Genomic DNA, 8,514 nt, shown 5'->3' with positions numbered 1-8,514 from the left:
GTCCAACTTTCCCTTTGCCTGGCCCTCACAGGGTATCAAATACTTAGGAATTCCTATTCATAGAGACCTCTCCCGTCTATGTTATCTTAATTTTGGGCCCTTTATTGAACAACTCCATACAGACCACGGTTGGCAAGTTAGAACTGTAAGATTCACTACGTGAACCACTGGTGTTTTGTGGAAAAGCACATGTACACTGTGTTCCAAATTATTATGCAAAAAGTGTTTAGGAGTGATAAGGTAAGAATTTTTTTGTTTGTCAGTTAAACTCATTGATGGTGATTTGTGTCAGGGCTCTTTATATCACTGTAAGCAATTGCAGACACCTGTGCTAATTAGTTTGGCAGGTGTGTCCAATGAAAGGCAAGATTACTTAAGAAGGCTGTCCCACATTATTAAGCAGCCTACATTTTCTGCCAAAATGGGAAAGAAAAAGGCTGTGTCGGCTGCTGAGAAGCAACAAATTGTGGAGTGTTTAGGTCAAGGCATGACTACAATCAACATTGCCAAGACACTTCATCCTGATCATTGCACAATCAAGAAGTATGTAGCTGATTCACAGTACACACGTGTGCGTGCTGATAAGGGAAAATTGAGGACTCTTTCCTACAGGCAATTACGTCAGGTTAAAAGAGCAGCGGAAAAAAAGCCTTGTCATAGCTGCAGACAAGTTTTTGAAGCTGCTGGTGCCTCCAACGTCCCCCGAACAACAAGATGCAGGGTCCTTCAGAGGTTTGCAGCTGTGCGTAAGCCATCCTGTCGACCTCCTCTATCCACTGTACACAAGCAGAAACAGCTCCAGTGGGCCAAACAATACATGAAGACTGACTTCAAAACTGTTTTGTTCACCGATGAGTGCCGTGCAACGCTCGATGGTCCAGATGGATGGAGTGGAGGATGGCAGGTTGATGGACACCCCATGCAAACACGGCTACGGCGCCAACAAGGAGGAGGTGGAGTAATGTTTTGGGCTGGAATCATGGGGAGAGAGATTGTCGGCCCCTTTAGGATCTCTGAAGGGGTAAAGATGAACTCCATAATGTATGTGGAGTTTCTCAAACAGCACTTCCTGCCATGGTTCAAGAAGAAGAACCGTGTATTCCGCAGCAAGATCACTTTCATGCATGATAATGCCCCGTCTCATGCTGCACATAACACATCTGCATCTCTGGCTGATATGGGCATAAAAGGGGACAAGCTTATGGTGTAACCCCCATGCTCCCCTGACCTCAACCCCATTGAGAACCTCTGGAGCATCATCAAAAGGAGTGTCTATGATGGCAGGAGGCAGTTCACATCTAAGCAACAGCTCTGGGAGGGTATTCTGTCCTCATGCAAAACAATTGAAGCAGAAACCATCCAAAACCTGACAAATTCAATGGACAAGAGAGTTCAGAAGCTCCTTTCGAACAAGGGGTCCTATGTGCAAATGTAACATCAACTAGAATAAAGTTTTGAGTTGAAAACTGTTTCATTTCAGTTTATAATAACCTGCTAATGCTTAGAATTTCAAAAATGACCATTTTTTTGTTCTTTATTAAAATGAAAAGGTTGATCGAAGAGTGTGGGGGATCTAAGAGTGTGGCAACCTAGTAGTCAGGATTATTTTGAATTCTGACAATCTGAGGGTCATGTTGCAGGTAGTGCAGCAAGAAGGCACTCATGTGTCTTGAGCATCTAGGAGCCCCAAAATTATTTTCTGGGCTAGATGCAGCTAAAAATTATGAATAATTTGAAAGCTGGTGGAGCTTAGTATAGATGGCCTAATAGAATCAGTACTGCAAACTGCTACAAGGCCCAAATTATTTTCCAGCCAAGATACAGATAAACATGATTAGTAATTTTAAATCTGGTGGAGTTTAGTATAGATGGCCTAATAGAATCAGTACTGCACATTGCTACAAGGCCCAAATTATTTTCCAGCCAAGATACAGATAAACATGATTAGTAATTTTAAATCTGGTGGAGTTTAGTATAGATGGCCTAATAGAATCAGTACTGCACACTGCTACAAAGCCCAAATTATTTTCCAGCCAAGATACAGATAAACATCATTAGTAATTTGAAAGCTTAAAATGGTTGGTGAGGTGATTTTAACAAATCATCAAGCTTTTACTATCCCCAGGATGACACAGGGGTCGAAAAGTCGTTTTGGATCCAAGATTTGGTCATCTTTATGAGTCTGTCTACATTATCAGTGGAGAGACGCGAGCGCTTATCTGTCAGCACACCACCAGCAGCGCTGAACACACGTTCAGACAGAACGCTGGCTGCGGGGCATGACAAGATCTCCAAGGCGTAAGTGGCGAGCTCAGGCCATTTATCCAGATTGGAAGCCCAAAAAGAGCAAGGGTCCAGTGACACAGTCATGGCTTCAATGTTTACTTGGAGATACTCCTGTACCATCGTCTGTAGGCGTTGACTATGTGTCAGACTTCTTGTCTCCTGTGGCCTTGCAAAGGATGGGCTAAAAAAGTGGTGAAATGATTCCGCAAAATTGATGTTACCAGCAGATACTGTGTTTCTGTTACGTTTTGAGTGCTGAACACTCGACGGTCCCACGGTTGGCAAGTTGGAACTGTGAGATTCACTACGTGCACCACTAGTGTTTTGGGGAAAAGCACATGTAAGATTCTGCAACAGTCTCTGCTGATACTCCGGCATGCTTGCATCTCTTTCTATGGCAGGAATAATTTCTGCAAATTTACTTTTGTACCGAGGATCTAACAGTGTGGCAACCCAGTAGTCAGGATTATTTCTAATTCTCACAATTCGAGGGTCATGTTGCAGGTAGTGCAGCAAGAAGGCACTCATGTGTCTTGCGCATCCAGGAGCACCAAGTCCCTGTTGTGTTGGTGGCGAGGTAACAATCATGCTTCCTTCCTCTGCCCTCTCCCCCCAACCTCGCACAACAGAAATGTGATCAAGGTCTCCCTCATCTGATGAGTCTTCCATCAGTTCGTCCTCCACTCCTTCCTGGGCTCCTGCACCTTCCTCACTAGTTTGGCTGCTACCATGCACCCTGGTAAAACCATCTCCTCCACCCTCACATGCCTGCCGCCTTGGTGCTGCCGACCGTCTGGACCTTGCAGATGTTAGCCCTTCCGCATACAACTCCTCCTCCTCTACTTCCTCCACCTCCTCTTGTGCCACCACCTGAGTCCGAATTCTGTTTAACATGTGCTCCAGCATGTAAATCACCGGAATAGTCATGCTGATAATGGCATCGTCAGCACTAAACACCTTCGTTGCCATTTCAAAACTGTGCAGAAGGGTGCATAGGTCCCTGATCTGAGACCACTCCTCCAGCGTGATTTGCCCCACCTCTGGATATCGTTGGCCCAGGCTATACGTCAGAACGTATTGCACCAGGGCTTGTCGGTGCTGCCACAGTCGCTGCAACATGTGCAGAGTTGAATTCCACCAGGTAGGCACATCACATTTTAGCCGGTGAAGTGGCAGGTCCATCGACTTCTGTAGAGATGTAAGTCGCTGAGCTGCGGGATGCGAACGGCGGAAGTGAGCACACAGCGACCGTCCCCTCTGCAGAAGGCCATCTAGTCCGGGATAGTTGGCTAAAAATTGCTGGACAACCAGGTTCAACACGTCAGCGAAGGGCCGCACCCAGGTTTGCAGCATTGTCGCACACGGCCTTCCCTGGTTTCAGGTCCAGTGGAGACAACCATTCATGAAGCTGGTTCTCCAGAGCTGACCACAACTCCTCAGCTGTGTGACTCACATTTCCCAGACATTTCAATGTAAAAACTGCCTGATGACGTTGAGCCCTGCTGCCAGCATAGTAAGGAGGTGTGCAGGATCCCTTCTGCGCAGTTAGAAAGCTTGTGGCATGACCAGACAGGCTTTGGGTGCAGGTGGAGGACCGAGAGGAGGTTGAGGAGGCAGAAGCAGGGGAGCAACTTCTAGATAAAGAGGATTGATGCACAACTCGTGGGGACGGCAAGACTTGGACAGCAGCCCCTTGTCCTGCTGTCACCATAGTTACCCAGTGCCCAGTCAGCGACATGTTATGCCCCTGTCCATGCCTACTCGTCCAAGTGTCTGTGGTGAAATGCACCCTGTCACACACAGAGTTTCTCAAAGAAGCGGTGATGTTGTGTGTGACATGCTGGTGGAGCGCAGGCACACCTTTCTTTGAGAAGTAGTGCCGACTGGGCATTTGGTACTGGGGCACTGCGACGGACATAAGGTCTCGAAAATCCTCTGTGTCCACCAGGCAGAAAGGCAACATTTCTGTAGCCAAGAGCTTGCAGATGGTGAAATTCAACCTCTTAGCTTTCTCATGGCTAGGAGGAAATGGTCTTTTACTTGTCCACATCTGAGGGACTGAGGGTTGGCTGTTGTGCTTAGACGGGGTTGAGAAGGGTGTCCCCGGCAAACTGCCGGTCTGTGAGGAAGATGCAGGTGGACATGTTAGGTTGCCTTGATCCAAAGGTGGTGCTATCGATGTCGGACAGCGCTCAACACCAGCTGGTGTTTCCACCTCCAAAGAAAATGATGACCTGCCAATCACGCTGGCTGTTGCGGGTAAAGAGGTGGCAGGTCTGCGTCCCAAAACAGGTGTGACTGCTGTCCCCCCAGTCACAGAGGATGAAGAGGCCGCTGATGCACAAGATGTGGCAGACGGTGGTTGGCCCGGCCGGCTAGGCCGCATTGTAGCTCAGTGAGCTTCCCACTGCAACTTATGTTTCATATCCATGTGCCGGTTCATGCATGAAGTACTCAAACTATGTATTTTTTGGCCTCTACTTAGCTTTTGCTGACAAATGTTACAGATTACACGAGTTGGGTCATCTTTATCGATCTGAAAAAATGCCCAGGCTATGCAAGGCTTAGCACCCACGCGACCTGAAGAGCCCCACGACTTGTGGTCAGAGGCAGAGTTGTGTTTGAGGATGCAGTTGTTGACGTGCTTCCAGTACTAAGTCTCTGTCCAGGAAGGCGCAACCTGACCTCGTCGTCACTAGCATCCTCCTCCACCTCCTCTGCTGACCTCATCGACTGGCTGACTGTGGGTTGACAGAAAGTGGGATCTCCAACCTCGTCATCATCACCCTGTATGTTATCACACCCGTCGTCCTCAGAGCCAACCTCTTCCTGCCCTGACAAAAAACTAAAGTTGTCGCTCCAATCAGGTATTTGAGTCTCATCATCGTCTTCCTCATTGTCTCCACCAACAGGAGTTACAGTTTGGGAACGAGGGTCTACATTATGGTCAGAACCTTCTGCGTCTGGTCCTGGATCGGACTCATAAAGATTTTGGGCATTAGTGCAGATCATTTCCTCGTCTGGATTCACAGAAGCTCTGGAGCCGACCTCTGATTCCCAGGCTATAGTATGAGTAAACAGCTCTGCAGACTCAACCATCTGTTCTACCCCATACTCAGACGGGCAGCTGGAGACTTGGGAGCTGTGAGGAAGCAAGTGCGATTGGGGTAACACCTCTGAGGACTGGAGTATTTGTGATGTTGAAGTTGAGGTGGAGGAGAGCCCACTTAAAGGAGCACTTGATATCCGTTGAAGCACCTGCTGTTTTTGTGCCTCATCTGGAATTTGTATCGATTGGTGTGGCCGTAAGAAAGGGATCTTATCACATTGTCCGCTAAAAGAAGTAGACATTTTAGTTTGGCTGGAAGATTGTCTTTCTTCTGCAGATGTTGCTGTTGCTTTAACACCTACCCCATGGACACAACCTTTTTTTCCCTTCCCAACACACCTATTCCCCTTTCCACCAGCAGCAGGCCTTTTTCCACTCAACTCTGGAGTTGTTTGCACAAAAAACAATGGATGGGAACCGAGCAGAGCTGAGTGGCAAAACTGTGGTATTAGCCCAAAGGTATTGGCTGGGTTAGATGCAGAAAAAAATTATATTGAATTTGCAACCTGGTGGAGGTTAGTATAGATGGACTAATAGAACAAGTCCCACACCCTGTTACAAGCCAAAATATTTTTTCAGAGCTCGATGCAGAAAAAAATTATATTGAATTTGCAACCTGGTGGAGATTAGTATAGATGGACTAATAGAACAAGTCCCACACACTGCTACAAGCCGAAATATTTTTTCAGAGCTCGATGCAGAAAAAAATTATATTGAATTTGCAACCTGGTGGAGATTAGTATAGATGGACTAATAGAACAAGTCCCACACACTGCTACAAGCCGAAATATTTTTTCAGAGCTAGATGCAGAAAAAAATTATATTGAATTTGCAACCTGGTGGAGGTTAGTATAGATGGACTAATAGAACAAGTCCTACACACTGCTACAAGCCGAAATATATTTTCAGAGCTAGATGCAGAAAAAAATTATATTGAATTTACAACCTGGTGGAGGTTAGTATAGATGGACTAATAGAACAAGTCCCACACACTGCTACAAGCCAAAATATTTTTTCAGAGCTAGATGCAGAAAAAAATTATATTGAATTTGCAACCTGGTGGAGGTTAGTATAGATGGACTAATAGAACAAGTCCCACACACTGCTACAAGCCTAAACATTTTTTCAGAGCTAGATGCAGAAAAAAATTATATTGAATTTGCAACCTGGTGGAGGTTAGTATAGATGGACTAATAGAACAAGTCCCACACACTGCTACAAGCCAAAATATTTTTTCAGAGCTAGATGCAGAAAAAAATTATATTGAATTTGCAACCTGGTGGAGGTTAGTATAGATGGACTAATAGAACAAGTCCCACACACTGCTATAAGCCGAAATATTTTTTCAGAGCTAGATGCAGATAAAAATTATTTTGAATTTGCAACCTGGTGGAGGTTAGTATAGATGGACTAATAGAATGATGCTATGCCCAAAAGGTTTTACTTCACTAGGTGCAGTAAAAAAAATTGTATTCTATACACAGGTGGTGTAGCTTGCAACACAGATAGGCTACTCCACTGACTAACACACACTGCAAGAGGCCAAAAAGGATTTGCTTTGCTAGATTTAGCCAAATGCTGTGAAAAAAACTTGCACAGCACTGGCACAGACCTGCCTGGCTAAAAGTGATAGGAACTAATGTAACCTAGCCCTCAAAAGGACTGCAATTACAATTAGTCTTTACTTCCAACCTATCTATTTAAGAGCACAGACCTGCCTGATAAAAGTCGTAGGAAATTATGTAACCTAGTCCTTAAAATGACTGCAATCACAACTATTCCCTACTCCCAAGCTATCTTTAGATTTGTGCGAAAATTGGCTTCAAATTAACAAAGTATAGCGCACACAGCAACAGCGGTGCTTTCTAACATGCAGCTGCAGCAGTGAGAAAATGGTGGCGACGGGGAAAATGGCTGGGTCTTATAGGGCAAGGACATGTGACATGCACTGCCAATGACACATGCCCTTGCTTGTGTGAAAAAAAGCAGTTCGCTCCGTGTGTGCGCTGCTGATAGGCTGACAGATTGCACCTCCCCACTGTAAATGCGGGAAAGAGAAAAAAAAATCGAGATCTTCATTATTTCTGCAGAGATCCATCCCCTGCCCCTTCCCCCGCCCCGCTATACACTCAAACTGCGTTTTAACATTAATTTTCAGCATTACTGAGAAAAATCCAGTTATGATTTTGGTGCGCAAACAGTTATCGAACATAACCTCGAACAGCCAAATTTTTTTCAAATTATTCGTGTTCGCCGAACGGCTCGAACACCGCCCAAAACAGCTCGAATTTGAGATTGGCGAACAGTTCGAGTCGAACACCGCTCATCTCTACTGCTAGGTCCTAAAAGAATAAGGATTAAATAGGCATCCGTAATGCCAAGCCCAGTGACCTTCAACAGCCAGATCCAGAGCGACTGTCTATTACACCTGACTCACCCGTGACAGTAGCACTGTGAGGAGGAGTTGGTGTTCTTTGGTGTTAAATGCTGCAGAGAGATCCAGGAGAATAAGAAGAGAGTAGTGACCATTAGATTTAGGTTCTAGTAGATCATTAGAGACTTTGGTAAGGGCAGTTTTTGTAGAGTGTAAAGAGCGGCATCAGATTGAAAAATGGTAAGAAGAGAGTTATCTGACAGCAGATTGGGCAAGAGTATTCTGATATAGTTCTGATGGATCCACAGTGTGAATCTATCTCTGATAATGACCTTGGATAGTTTGATTATGTCTAATTTACCTTCACCCTCACTCCTTGATACATTTTTGCTTTGAATTTCTATTGTCATTTCACATAAACATATCAACAAACTATTCCCACGTGTTTTTGTTTCACTTATTCCAGTACTGGAATAGTTTTGGGCACCCATGTCCTGGGAAAACCTGAGTATTACCATCCAAAATTAGGAAAGTAGTGTTACGTAGGTAAATTGTGCCATTTGCATTTCCCTGGATATTGCATGATGCGGAGCATTTGTGTGGCATTCTATTTAGGTACAATTGTCATCTATCAGTAGGTGAATCTAGCACACTACTTGAGAGAGGTATACTGGTGCACTATCTTTATTGGCTGCCAAAATAAATACATTTCCTCTCCTCTAATGCTAAATTACTACCTCTTTGC

Source organism: Phyllobates terribilis, unplaced genomic scaffold (genome assembly GCF_046119375.1).
Source record: "Phyllobates terribilis strain yellow unplaced genomic scaffold, ASM4611937v1 Scaffold_4__5_contigs__length_816908805, whole genome shotgun sequence".
NCBI lineage: Eukaryota > Metazoa > Chordata > Amphibia > Anura > Dendrobatidae > Phyllobates > Phyllobates terribilis.
The sequence above is the reverse complement of the archived record's forward strand: the minus strand, read 5'-3'. Positions refer to the sequence as shown.